Here is a 14,212-nt window from a genome sequence, read left to right as displayed (position 1 = left end):
AAACACTCAACAAAGCCTTTGCCGGGTGCCCGATAAAAAAAACACTTGGCAAAGAAACGTTTACCGACTCTGTATACGCCGAGTGCCGTTTGTCGAGTGTAGTCTCTGCCGAGTGCTAAAACCAACACTAGGTAAAGACTTTTCAAAAAATATAAAAAAAACCCAACGCTGCCCGCCCGCGGCTCCCCCTCTGCCGCCACCACCACCAGGGCGCCGCCACCACCTGTGCAAAAAAAGAGGGAGAGGGAGGGAGATGGGGGGGTTAGGACAGGGCCATGGCTCGACCATGCAGCCAACAATTGGAGGTCCGAGCCGAGCTCGCGCGGGGGTGGCTCTCTACAGACGGCAGCGACGCGGAGGGGTTAGGGACGTAGGGCGGGGGTCAGGTCGCGTGTTGGCGGCGCGAGCAAGGCGACGGGCGACGTTGCTCTACAACCTGCAGATGGCGGCGGCGTGGGCGCACCTGGTGGAGGCGCTGGAAGAGCTGGAGCGGGCATAGGCACACACCACCGAGCTGTAGCGACGCCTCGAGCATGCCTATGGCAAGTGGCGCTGCCTCATCCAGGAAGCTAGCAGCTGGTTCCTCGAGAGGGAGGGGAGGGGGCGGCGCGGGGAGAGAAATGAGAGGGGGCGGCGTCGGGAGAGGGAGGGGAGGGGGCAGCGCCGATGGTAGAGGGAGAGGAGGGGGCGGCGGCGCCAGGAGAGCGAGGAGAGGCCCATGGGAGGGGCGGTACGGCGGTCGGGCGGGTTTATAAGGTTGCGAGTTTGCCGAGTGTTGGATCGGGACACTCGGCAAAGCCACATCTTTGTCGAGTGCCAGATCGGGGGCACTCGGCAAACCCATTTTTTTATTTTTCTTCTTTCCATAACGTGTTTCAATGTCAGAAGAGAAAAAAATGAAATTATTTGCCGAGTGCCAAATAATTACACCCGGCAAACATTTTTCTTTGCTGAGTGCCTAGTTTTGCCGAGTGTTTTTCTAGTTTGCCGAGTGTCGAACTTTGCCGAGTGTTTTTTTGCAGCACTCAACAAAGAGCTTGTTAGCCGAGTGCGCGATAGATTGCACTTGGTAAACCCTTGAAAGGATCAAGATGCCCAAGAGGGAGGGTGAATTGGGCTAATTCTAAATTTTCTTGCAATAATCAAATCCTACGGATAGCCCAATTAACCCCTTATGCCTAGAAAAGTGTTTCTATCAAATCAACGCACAATAGACTTGCAACCTATGTTCCAAACTTACTTTAGCATAGCAATTCTACGAATGTAAAGACAAGTATTGAATTGCTCAAAGTAAATACTCAAAGTAAATGCTCAAAGTAAATGGAGAGAGGAACGCGGCGATGTTTTGCTGAGGTATCGGAGAGTCGCCACTCTCCACTAGTCCTTGTTGGAGCACCCGCGCAAGGGTGTAGCTCCCCCTTGATCCGCGCAAGGATCAAGTGCTCTCTACGGGTTGATTCTTCGACACTCCGTCGCGGCGAATCACCCAAAGCCGCTCACAACTTGAGTTGGGTCACCCACAAGCTCCGCAGGGTGATCACCAAGCTCCCAATCACCACCAAGCCGTCTAGGTGATGGCGATCACCAAGAGTAACAAGCACGAACTCTCACTTGACCACGCGAAGCCTAATGAGAAGATGGATGCACACTTGTCTACTCTTGATTCACTAATGAGGTTTCACTTTTGGATTCTCAAATCACAAACACCTCACTAGGACCTTGCTCTTCTTGGCACTCATAAACGTGTTTCTCAGCTGTTGGAATGAGCAAAAGTGACTCCACATACGAGTGGAGCTTCTATTTATAAGGCAGCCTAAAAAATGAACCGTTATGAGCTTCTACGGGATGACCGGACGCTCCGATCGTTTTGACCGGACGCTCCGGTCAGTTCAACTCGCGCAACAGTTTTCAAGTGATGACCGGACGCAGTCAGGGTCCGGTCAGTACTGACCGGACGCATCCGGTCGCTCTTGGATGCTTACTGTAATCGACCGGACGCTGGATACTCAGGGTCCGGTCACCACTGACCAGACGCGTCCGATCACACTTTCTCAAGTCTGGACCCTTACTAGAGTTGACCGGACACTGGCCCTCAGCGTCTGGTCACATTGACCTTCCAGCGTCCAGTCACACCAGACTTGTTCTCCTCGGTCAAATAAACTGACCGGACCCTGCGGCCAGCGTCCGGTCGCACCGGAGCCAGCGTCCGGTCAGTATTTGACCCTCCATTCACTTCCAACTCTCGATCATATGTGAATGAGGTTTGCTCCAAAGGATCTTAGGCATTCATAGGAGCTACCTAGAGCTAGTTTTAACAAGTGTGCACCACACCTAACTCACTAGACTCAACTAGGTCAAGCTACCCGTTCATACCCCCCTTAATAGTATAGCCAAAGGAAAAAACAAAGTTCTAAACTATTCTAGGTGCCTCTCCAACTCCAATCGACACTTAGAACTAGTCATCCTTAACCTTGTCGTCAATCCTTTGAAAACCAAAACGATTTCCATCGTAGGGGCATGACAACCTCGATTGCCCAAACGATCTCCATTACCATGACCTAACTTTATTTGCCTCTGCAAAACACACGTTAGTCATAGTAATCTTGTATTGTCATTAATCACTGAAATCCAACTAGGGGCCTAGATGCTTTCAATCTTCCCCTTTTTGGTGATTGATGACAATACTACCTCGAGTATATGAAAGAGTGAGGTTTTGACGGACTTGGTTCATATAAGCTTTTGTCGATAAGAACAAAAGTGTTAGTCAAGCTTATATGACCCAAGCCAACACAATGTACTCAAAGGATATTAATTAAGCATAAGTACAAATAACAAAGTTCATTTGCTTTGAAGTTTAAATGCGGAGGCAAAAGCAAATGAGCATAGCACAAGTGATATGACATTTAAATAATACAAAGTAGAAATCACACATGTTATATTTCACAATCACGTAGATAGCACTACCACATATATATAATAGTATGCATGAAAGTAAACACACGAATGCATAAGTAATAGTGTATCACACAAATAAAAACTCCAAATGTATATAATAAGCTAATACTAGATAACTAGCTCCCCCTAAATGTAGCTCCCCTGAGACTACATACACGAACACCCTCTCCCCCTTTGGCGTCAAACACCAAAACCTAGGGGTCGGTCGGCGGGGCTGCAGCGGATGAGCCGGGCGCTGAAGAACGTGGGACAAGCTGGAACTAGGCACCATCATCATCTGACCCTGAGCTCTGAACTGACTGACCCTCTGTGGTAGGAGTGTCGCTGAAGCGGTCTGGGTCTGAGCTGGGACTGGTGCTGCCTGTGAAGCTACTAGTATGTCTGTCGTAGGATCTGACGAGGCGATAGACGAGGGGAGCCTCTGAGTAGTCACAGCGACTAGGGCTGCTGTATACGAACCAGCGGTATGCATGTGAGGCGGAGTAGGCATGCTGGTCAACTCGCTGAAAGATGCTCCAAGACTCCTGGAGACTGACGTGTCAGGCATGAATAGCGAGGAAGACTGCTCTGGTGTGAAACCCGTCTGAAGTGGAGTGAACTGCGGGGCTACCACGGGTGAGGCTAACCACTAGGACACCTATACAAGAGGTGAAGCAAACTGAGCTGGAGGCTGTCCCTGACCCTAAAGCCCACTGGGCTGTACCGCTGGAGTCGTCAAAGTGGTGGCAGGTGGAGCAAGCTGGGGCGAAAGTTGTGGCTGTGGGGCCCCAAGAGCTGTCACTACAAGCTGCATGAAACCCATAAGCTGCTGCTGCATGGCCTACTGCTGCCTCTGGAACTCGTCCTGTCGAGTCTGAAACTGGGCAAAAGTAGCAGTTGTCTCCTGTGCCTGTCTATCCTGTGTCTGCTGCATCCGCTCAAGAATAGCAATGAGAGCGGGGTCTGTCTGCGGAGCAGGTGGAGCAGAACTGGAGCTACCGGCCTCTGCATCGTGTCTGCGTGGAGGCATCTGAGGAATAGGTAGATAGTCATCGTCAGAGCTGTCACTGTACTCGCTCACCTCCTGCTGTCCCTCTAGCTCCTCCTCCTTAGTGGCTGCAATCCCTCTGATGATCTCATCCTGCTGAGCTATAGACTCTAGCATGTCGGGACGACGGCTAGGCTGTCTGGGTGCCTGAGGAGTGGTGTGTCTGATCCTCTATGACAGGTTGTAAGCTGGGAACTCTGTGGTGGCACCTGTATACTCATCCATCATACTAGGGGGCTTATCAAGCACTATTCTACGGATGAGGAACATGATCCAGTGAGCATAGGGAAGCTGCCTGCGACCCTTGAATCCCTCAGCTATAGTATCCTCCATCTCTGAAAGAAGGAGGTCCTAGATATCAAATACTGTCTGCTACATCAAGGCATTAAGAAGCCAGAGCTGTAAGCGAGTCAGGCCCTCTCTATATCCCAACCTGGGAAGCAGTGTCCTCCTGATAATGGCCTCTAGCACTCTCGCTGTAGGAGTCAAGTCACTGGGGTTCCTGCTCGACCCCTCTCCAAAAGGCTCCTTGAAGCAATGTCGCACTAAATCTGTGGGAGGCACCAACCCTCCATGAGGATGCCTGGGAGGCTCCTGCTGTCAATAACAGACCTCATGCATCTTGACAGGCTGCTCCTGTAGCCTCAGTATCTCTTTGGCTCTGCCACTCGTCACTCTATAGTCTTTGCCATTGAAAGCAAAGTGAATGAATCTATGATGTGGATCAATGAAGAGTGAAGCATAAAACTGCCGGACCCAAGATGGTACATATATCCCTGTCCGTCCAATCAAATCTGCTAATCCTGGCAAATATGATAAGTAAGGCCGAATGTGCTCTCCGGCTGCTGCCATAATAGACTCTATCCGACAGACTCTCTGAGATTGAAACACTGCCCTACTGTTGAGATAAGCATTGTAGAAATCCTTCTGCAGTGGCGTGTAGAAACCCTCAGCTGCTCTCTCATCCCTCCTCAGAGGAAACCAAACCTCAAACTCAACAAAATGCAGCTGTTGAACCTGCCTGGCCGTAGCGGCCCTCAAGTCAAGGTGTACCACTGGAGGTGGACCCTATGGTCTAGGTAGAGGACGTGATCCCCTCCGCTGTGTCGGTAGCCTCGGTGAGACTGGTACACGGGTCCGTCTAGAGCGGCAAAGCTGGAGTGCTGACTCTGTCTCCTCGGCCTCCTGAGTCTGCTGAACTGGCTCCTGCTCTGCTGATGGGCCTTCCTCAATGGCAACCCGTTGTCCTACAAACGTGGCAGTCCCAGCTGGACTACCGTGATGACGCTCAACCTCCTCAATCGCAGGTCTGACTGTTGGTGAAACTGGCTGATCTGCAATGACAACTCCGCTACGGGCACCACCTCTCTCGGCATGCTCTGCGGCCTCTGCAACAGCTGCTGCTCTCGCTGTCTCTGCATCTGGGTACTTCCACTTCTTGGATGTTACCTACTTGGTTGACTTGCCCTTTGATCCGGCTGGCTGGCGAGGCAGGGGCCTCCGATCATCATCACCTAGGCCACCACCAACGTTCTTGGTGCGAGCCATCTGAACTGACAAGGTGATGAACTGCCGCTAATGAAGATCAACTATCAAACTGCCGCTGTTGAGGCTTGGCCTCGGTCCGTACTTGCAAGCTTGGCTCCGAGTTGACTGCCAACTACCACAAGAACCACACCGGAACTGACTCGCTGCACGATAGAATAGATGGATATATAAATAAATACGATATGTCTAATAGATGCGAAACCCTAATAGAGAAAGCAATGTAGCTGCGAACTTGAATCGAATGGCTTTCTACCTGACGATCAGCGATCCAAGAAAAGATAAGATGTCACGTGGGGGAACCTCGGAACCGGCTAGGGTTAGGGTTACAAGGAGCAGTGATGAACTGGTGGCCCTAGAAATTTTTGAAATCAGCACATTGTAATGCAATTTGATCTAAGCAAATCGAAATTGAACTAGGGAGCTAGCCTTACCGAGAGGAGGTGGGGCTAGGGCACATGGCGCTTCGTGGTGACGAGAGGGCCGGTCTGATGCGGTGGCATGGTGGCACGCGGGGAGGCTCGGCGGCGCGGCGAGCTACGGTGGCGCGGGCTATGCTGGCGTGGCGGCGCGTGGGCTGCGGCGGCGTGGCAAGGCTATGGCAGCGCGACTTGGCGGTGGCTCGGGCTAGGGCACGGCAGGATGCGGTGGTGCTGGGGGCTTTTTGGATTAGGTCAAAGAGAAACAAGCCCAAAGGCGCGGTTAAATGTGGTTCCCGAACACGACAAAGAAGGAAACCGAAAAGAGTCCTGAACACGCGTGAGATCCACTGACCGGATGCTCCGGTGGTAGCGACCGGACGCTACCACCCAGCGTCCGATCGATTCTAGAGAGGTCCAAATCCTCTAGAATCGGGACCGGACGCGTCCGGTGGTCCATGACCGGACGTAGGCAGGGTCCGGTCAGTACAACTTGGTCTTCCTTCGATCGACCGGACGCTGAACCCTTCCTGACCAGACGCACAGACGCAGCGTCCGGTCACTCCTTCACCAGCAGTTCACCTCCTGTGAACTGACCGGACGCTGGACAGCAGCGTCCGGTGCACCTTTTCCAGCAAATCTTCAACCACCCTTCACGCTGCCTGTTCCCAATCAAGTCCCAACTTGAATAAGATCCAAATAAACACCAATTGGGACTAATATGAGTGACCTCTCTCAAACCTTCATATTTTTCAAACTATTTTGCCTTAGGCTATAATTCTTTTCAAGAAAATAGGCAACAAGAGGGCAAATGGAACAAAACGACAAAACAACATTCATGCATATGCAATACTTGTAAGTAAATCTAGTTGCTTGTCAAGTTTGATCCAAGGTTAAGCTTCTTCACACACTTTTCGGCGGTTATCTTAACCATGTTAGACAAGCCCTATATGCATTGCCACAAATTAAGCATGTTGTATATTACAATGAATGCAAGGGACAACACAAGCTCAATTTTTAGTGAAGTTACTAAAATCAAGTACATTGAGTTCATTCCGCAATCTATAAAATGTAGCCTCATCTAGCGGTTTCGTGAAGATATCCACTAATTGATCTTCGGATCTTACACCTTCTAGTGATATATCATTTTTAGCCACATGATCTCTTAGAAAGTGATGGCGGATATCTATATGCTTGGTGCGAGAGTGTTGAACCAGATTATTTTCAAGTTTTACCGCACTTTCATTGTCGCACAAAAGAGGTACTTTCTCTAGAACTACTCCATAGTCTAGCAAAGTTTGTTTCATGTATAATATTTGTGCACAACAAGCACCCGCGGCAATGTATTCCGCTTCGGCGGTGGACAAAGCCACACTATTTTGTTTCTTGGAGGACCAAGACACAAGTGATCTACCAAGCAAATGGCACCCTCCGGATGTGCTCTTTCTATCAACTTTGCATCCGGCGTAATCCGAATCGGAATAGCCAATTAATTCAAATAAAGCTCCTTTGGGATACCAAAGGCCAATGCTTGATGTGTGCTTAAGATACCTAAGGATTCTTTTTACGGCAATTAAATGAGTTTCCTTAGGACTAGCTTGAAATCTAGCACACATACACACACTAAACATGATGTCGGGCCTAGATGCGGTTAAATATAACAAGCTACCAATCATAGAACGGTAGAGAGTTTGATCAACCGGGTTACCTCCCTCATCTAGGTCGAGATGTCCATTTACAGGCATTGGTGTCTTGATTGGCTTACATTCATCCATCTTGAATCTCTTGAGAAGATCTTTTGTATATTTCTCTTGAGAGATGAAGATGCTTTCTTTCATTTGCTTGACTTGAAAACCAAGAAAGAATGTAAGCTCACCAATCATTGACATCTCGAACTCCTTCGACATCAATTCACCAAATTCTTTGCATGAGTCTTCATTTGATGATTCAAAGATGATATCATCAACATATACTTGACAAATGAAGATATGTCCATCAAGCTTCTTGGTGAATAGTGTGGTGTCGACCTTCCCAATGGTGAAGCCCTTCTCAATGAGGAAGTCCCGAAGGCGCTCATACCAAGCTCTTGGGGCTTGCTTAAGCCCATATAGTGCCTTGGACAATCTATAAACATGATTAGGATATCTAGGGTCTTCAAACCTGAGAGGTTGATCAACATAGACTAGTTCATTAATAAAGCCATTTAAAAATGCACTTTTCACATCCATTTGATATAGTTTCATTTCATGATGTGATGCATATGCAAGAAGGATACGGATGGCTTCTAATCTTGCAACCGGTGCAAAGGTCTCTCCAAAATCCAAACCTTCAACTTGAGAGAACCCCTTTGCAACTAGTCTTGCCTTATTCCTCACAACAACACCTTGATCATCTTGCTTGTTGCGGAACACCCACTTCGTTCCAATTACTCTTGCACCTTTAGGTCGCTCTTCAAGAGTCCAAACTTCATTGCGAGTGAAGTTGTTCAACTCTTCATGCATGGCATTGATCCAATCCGGATCTTTAAGAGCTTCTTCTACCTTGGTAGGCTCATAGCAAGAGACAAAAGAGTAATGAGCAATAAATGACATAAGTTTTTGAGATCGAGTCATTACACCCTTTGATGGACTCCCTATGATGAGATCTTGTGGATGATCTTGTAGGAGAGGTGTATTTCTTCTATTGACCACTTGAGGAGGAGGTTGTGGAGCATCAACATCTTGTGCTTGTATCACCATTTGCTCATGGGAGATATGAGTATCTTCATTTTCTACTCTCCTATCTTTTTCACCATCTTGTGGTACATTTGATGAAGAAGGTTGGTTAATGACTTGTACATCATCTTCATCATCTTTTGGCTTGATGTCTCCCACCAGAATATTCTTCATAGCCTCCCTCAATGGTTTATCCCCTACATCATCAAGATTCTCATGTGCTCCTTGGGAGCCGTTAGATTCATCAAATTCCACATCATATGTTTCTTCAACCAAGCCGGTGGCATGATTAAATACTCTATATGCTTTGGACTTCAATGAGTAACCAACAAGAAAACCTATATCACAATGTCTTTGAAACTTCCCTAGGTGTTGCCGCTTCTTGTAGATGTAGCACTTGCAACCAAACACCCTAAAGAAGGAGACGTCCGGCTTCTTCCCATTGAGCAACTCATATGGTGTCTTGACAAGGAACTTTTGAAGAAATAGGTGGTTGGATGCATAACATGCGGTGTTGATTGCTTCCGCCCATAGAGCTTCGGGGGTGTTGTACTCATCTAGCATTGTCCTTGCAAGAGTGATCAAAGTCCGGTTCTTCCTCTCAACAACACCATTTTGTTGAGGAGTATAGGTTGCGGAGACTTCATGTTTGATTCCAACTTCATCACAATAAGATTATATGTTTGTGTTGTCAAACTCTTTGCCATTGTCACTTCTTATCTTCTTGAGCTTCACTTCAAATTCATTTTGAGCTCTCTTGGCAAACTTCTTGAAACAAGATGCAACTTCGGATTTGTCATGAAGGAAGAACACCCATGTATACCTTGAATAGTCATTCACAATCACAAGACAATAGAGATTTCCTCCTAAACTCTTGTATGTTGTTGGTCCAAATAAATCCATATGTAGGAGTTCTAGCACTCTTGTGGTTGACATGAAAGCTTTGGTTGGATGAGTGTTTGCAACTTGCTTGCCGGCTTGACATGCACTACAAAGCTTATCCTTCTCAAACTTCACATCCTTTAACCCTCTCACCAAATCATTCTTCATAAGCTTCTTGAGTGAGCTCATCCCAACATGAGCAAGTCTTCTATGCCATAGCCACCCAAGTGTTGTTTTGGTGAATAGGCAAGTCTTCAAGTTTGCATCTTCAGAGGTGAAGTCAACTAGGTATAAGTTGTTGTATCTAAATCCATTGAATATCACTTGATTGTCATCTACCTTGGATACAATAACCTCCTTCTTGGTGAATAAGCATTGAAAGCCAAGATCACACAATTGCCCAATGGATAGCAAGTTGAAGCTCAATGATGCAACATAGAGTACATTTGAGATAGAATGATCATTTGATATTGCCACTATGCCCAATCCTTTAACCTTGCCCTTTGAATTATCTCCAAATGTTATTTTCTCTTGTCCATCTACCTCTTCATCTAGTGAGGTGAACATACGAGGATCACTGGTCATATGTTGAGTGCAACCACTATCAATAACCCAATGACTTCCATCGGTCTTGTAGTTCACCTACACACAAGAGATTCAAGCTTTAGGGATCCAAACTTGTTGAGGGCCCTTCACCTTCTCAACAAGTGACTTAGCCACCCAAATCTTCTTAGGCCTACTCTTGTTGGGGGGTCCTAAGAACATGACTTTCATCTTTCCACTAGAATCTTTTCTAAGCATGTAGTGAGCATTGAAAGCAAAGGGTCTAGCATGCTTGGGCAAGGGTTGTGGTGATGGAGTTTGACACTCATGAGCAAAGTGGCCTTTTTGTCCACACTCAAAACATCTCTTTGGCTTTAGCTTTGGCTTTGATTGTTGATGTTGAGCTTGAGCCTTCTTCTTCTCTACACTTGCCATATATCCAATGCCACTTCTATCCATCTTCATGACAGTATTCATGAGTAGCTCACTTTGGAGATGCTTGCCTCTAGCAAACTTGCTCAATCCCACCTTGAGATGCTCTTTCTCCATCTTGAGCTTCTTGTTCTCTTCCTTGAGAATATCATTGTTCTTCTCTTTCTTGAGTTTCTTGTTTTCTTCTTTGAGCTTCTCATTCTCAAGGATCAACTCTTTGTCAAGATCAAGAGTTTCTAGCACAATGGTGTTGTGACTTTTCATCTCTTCAAGATCTTTCATGAGCTTCTCATGGTCACTCTTGAGCTTGACATACTCATCATAGTCATTGCACTCAACCACTTGCTTGCCTCTGCTACTAGATCCATGCTCAATGCTCTCATCAATTAAATCATCACATGATGTGGCTATATCAATCTTGACAACATGGTTAGTAGCATCATATGGCTCATTTGGTAGAAATTCTTGAGCAATAACAAGAGTATCATGATTAATCTTAAGAGTAGTGTATTCATCTTTTAGCTTGTTGTGACTAGTGATAAGCTCATTGTGCACCCACTCAAGTTTATCATGTTTATCTTTAAGCTCTTTCTTAGAAGATTTGAGCTCCTTGAGTTTGGATGATATAGAATCATTTGTTTCTTTGAGCTCATCATTAGCCTTTTCCAATGTATCACACTTAGCTAAGAGTGAATCATTTTTAGCATCAAGTTTTCCATTTGTAGCTCTACTCTTTCTAATGATCTTAGTGTATTTTCTCAATATTTTGACAAGATCATCATATGTAGGTGAGTCATCATCGCTATCGCTATCATCATCACTAGCTTGCCCATCATCACTACTATCATCACTCTTAGTTACCTTGCGTTCACCTTTGGCCATAAGGCATAGGTGTGTAGAGGATGATGACGATGGTGGTGGTGTGGATGCAAGATCAATAGCAATGGCGGCCACCTTCTCATTGTCACTCTCATCATCGGATGATCCACTTGATGAATTAATGTCTGTGAGCCAATCACCGATAATGTAGGCCTTGCACTCTTCTTCTTCTTGTAGAATTCCTTCTTTTTGCCATCTCTCTTCTTGTATGGCTTGTTCTTTTTCTTTTCATCTTCATCGCTTGAATCATCTTTCTTGCCCTTGTTCTTGAACTTGTCTTTCTTGGGCTTTGTGCATTGATGAGCTAGGTGGCCAAGTTCGCCACAATTGTAGCAATCCATCTCGGAGATTGGCTTTCTTCTTGAGCTAGTAAAGAACTTTTTCTTCTTGCCGTCAAACTTGATACCACTCTTGTTTAGCTTCTTTAGCATCTTGGCGGTCTTCTTCACCATGAGAGCAAGACTTTCTTCATCATCTTGTTGTGGATGTCAACACCCATGCACTCATCATCATGTTCCTCTTCTATATGTTCAATCACATGGAAGTGCTAGGAAGCTATCGGATTGAACCCCAATCGAGCCTCACCAATAAAATGGATGCTAGGCGGCAGTTCCTTGAACTTCTTGGTTGCCGGATTATAGACGACATAGCGGTATAAACCATCAGCTTCTTGGCACTAGCATAGGATGAGGCCGTTGCAGATATCTAAGACAACTACATTGACCAAGGTGAAGGGCAAGAAGGACAAGTAGGGGTGTTCACCGGTGATGCTAGTGTAGTGTTGATGGACTTGGTGGGTGTCGTAGAAGAAGCCGGCCAGAGTCCGAGGCAACACCTTATGGTTGTTGTAGTCCAGGATGAGGCAGTTCCAGGAGCAACAAACACATTTGCAGTAGAACAAGGAGCAGGCAGGGAGGCGGTGGACGATCTCAACAATGGCATCATCCATGAGGCTGGCCAGTGTGTTCCACTTGTTGGGGGCCTTCTCCATTTCATCTGTTGAGAGCTTGCTTAGTAATGAGATCACTTAAGAGGAAAATAATCCAACAAAGATCCATCACTGAAGTCCTCAACTCATACCAAAGTGCAACTTCAACAACCATTAACAATTTTCATGGTACTAGAATAGAAGTTAATGGAGCTATAACCATTACAATTCTAGCTAAATCAAGTCTAACCATCACACTTATAATCAGTACATGGCCTCAGAGCTTCTTTTCCATAGGAGACAGACAAAGATTAAGAGGACGACAATTATAATAGTTTTGAAGGTAGAAGCAATGGGCATGTTTGTTTGCCAAGACAGATAGATATAATCTAGCAAGCACTTAACAATTAACAGGCCTAGTTGCACATAGGCACTTACAGTAAGAACACTAAACATATGAAGAAAACCAAGACATCAGCATAAAACCAACTAGTGCCACATCCTAGTTCTTTTCATCATCATTGGTCTAACCAGGGATCCTCCGCTGCCGCCGTCGCAAGTCCAATAGGCACATGTTTGTTTCTACCTGCAGTAGATATCCAATATATAGGTCAACCTATAGGGCATCCACATAGAGAATATACTACTACAAGGACTCCAAAGAAAGGTCAACTCAACCAGGCATCTAGCGCAATGGTGAAGATGGTCCATTCCTTGCTCTAGGTCTCGGGTTCGACTCCCAGGTCCTAGTGTTTTGTTGAATTAGATTTTATTAAACACCAGCGGCACACAAGCCGTCAGGTCCCATAGGTCGGATGGAGATGGAGAAAGGTTCCACAAGTAGACGTGACACGTAAACCATCAGGTCCCACAGGTCAGATGTAGAAGGGTCCCATAGGGTCGGGTCCCATAGGTCGGATGTAGAAGGGTCCCACAGGTCGGATGCAGAAGGGTCCCGCATGTACACATCGGATGGATAAAGGACCAAGCAGAGACTTTTATGATGAATTGCAAGAGCCACGGATGAGTAACTACAGGTCCCATAGGTACACATTGGACATCTGGTCCCACAGGTCAGATGTAGAAGGGTCTCATAGGTACATGTTGGATGGAAAGGACCAAATGAAGACTTTTATGACAAATTGCAAGCGTCACGGATGAGTAATGGGGCTGTCCCATAGGTACACATCAGATGGAAAAAGGTCCCATAGGTACACGTCGAATGGAGAAAGGACCGAGCAGAGACTTTTATGACAAATTGCAAGCATCACGGATGAGTAACTACAGGTCCCATAGGTACACGTCGGATGGAGAAAGGACCATGTGGAGATTTATGATGAAGTGTCGTTCGTTACAAATCGAAAACTTCATCACAGATGTGTAATTAGTTTAATGATGAAGCCCTAGTCATCACAGTATTAAAGAAGATCATCACAAATGAGTCACACGAGTGATCTGTGATGAAACCCTATTCTATTCTATGACATTTCTTGTGATGATACCTAATTTCGTCATAGATAGGGAGGGTTTGAGGATCCTCACCACTGATCTATGATGAAACATAAATATTCATCATAAAAGCGATAATCTATGACAATTTCTGATTCTTCATTAAGATTTTTGTCATAGAAGTGGATATTTCTAGTAGTGCCCATTCAGTAGAAAGGCACACGAAGATGCTAGTTCTCATCTTGAGAATTTTCTAGAGATTAGTTGCACAATCGTCATCAAGGACGTTGCTCAAGATATCATACTACTTCGCCTATTTCCATTCTCACTTATGGGGAAGGCAAAGCAGTGGTTCTACGCCAACAAACATGATATCAACACATGGGCAAGATGTTTAAAGGCCTTTCTAGCAAAAATTTTCCCTATAGGCAGAACCAGT

This window comes from Miscanthus floridulus, chromosome 6 (genome assembly GCF_019320115.1).
Source record: "Miscanthus floridulus cultivar M001 chromosome 6, ASM1932011v1, whole genome shotgun sequence".
In the NCBI taxonomy this organism is placed as follows: Eukaryota; Viridiplantae; Streptophyta; class Magnoliopsida; order Poales; family Poaceae; genus Miscanthus; species Miscanthus floridulus.
This window is presented reverse-complemented; position numbering follows the sequence as displayed.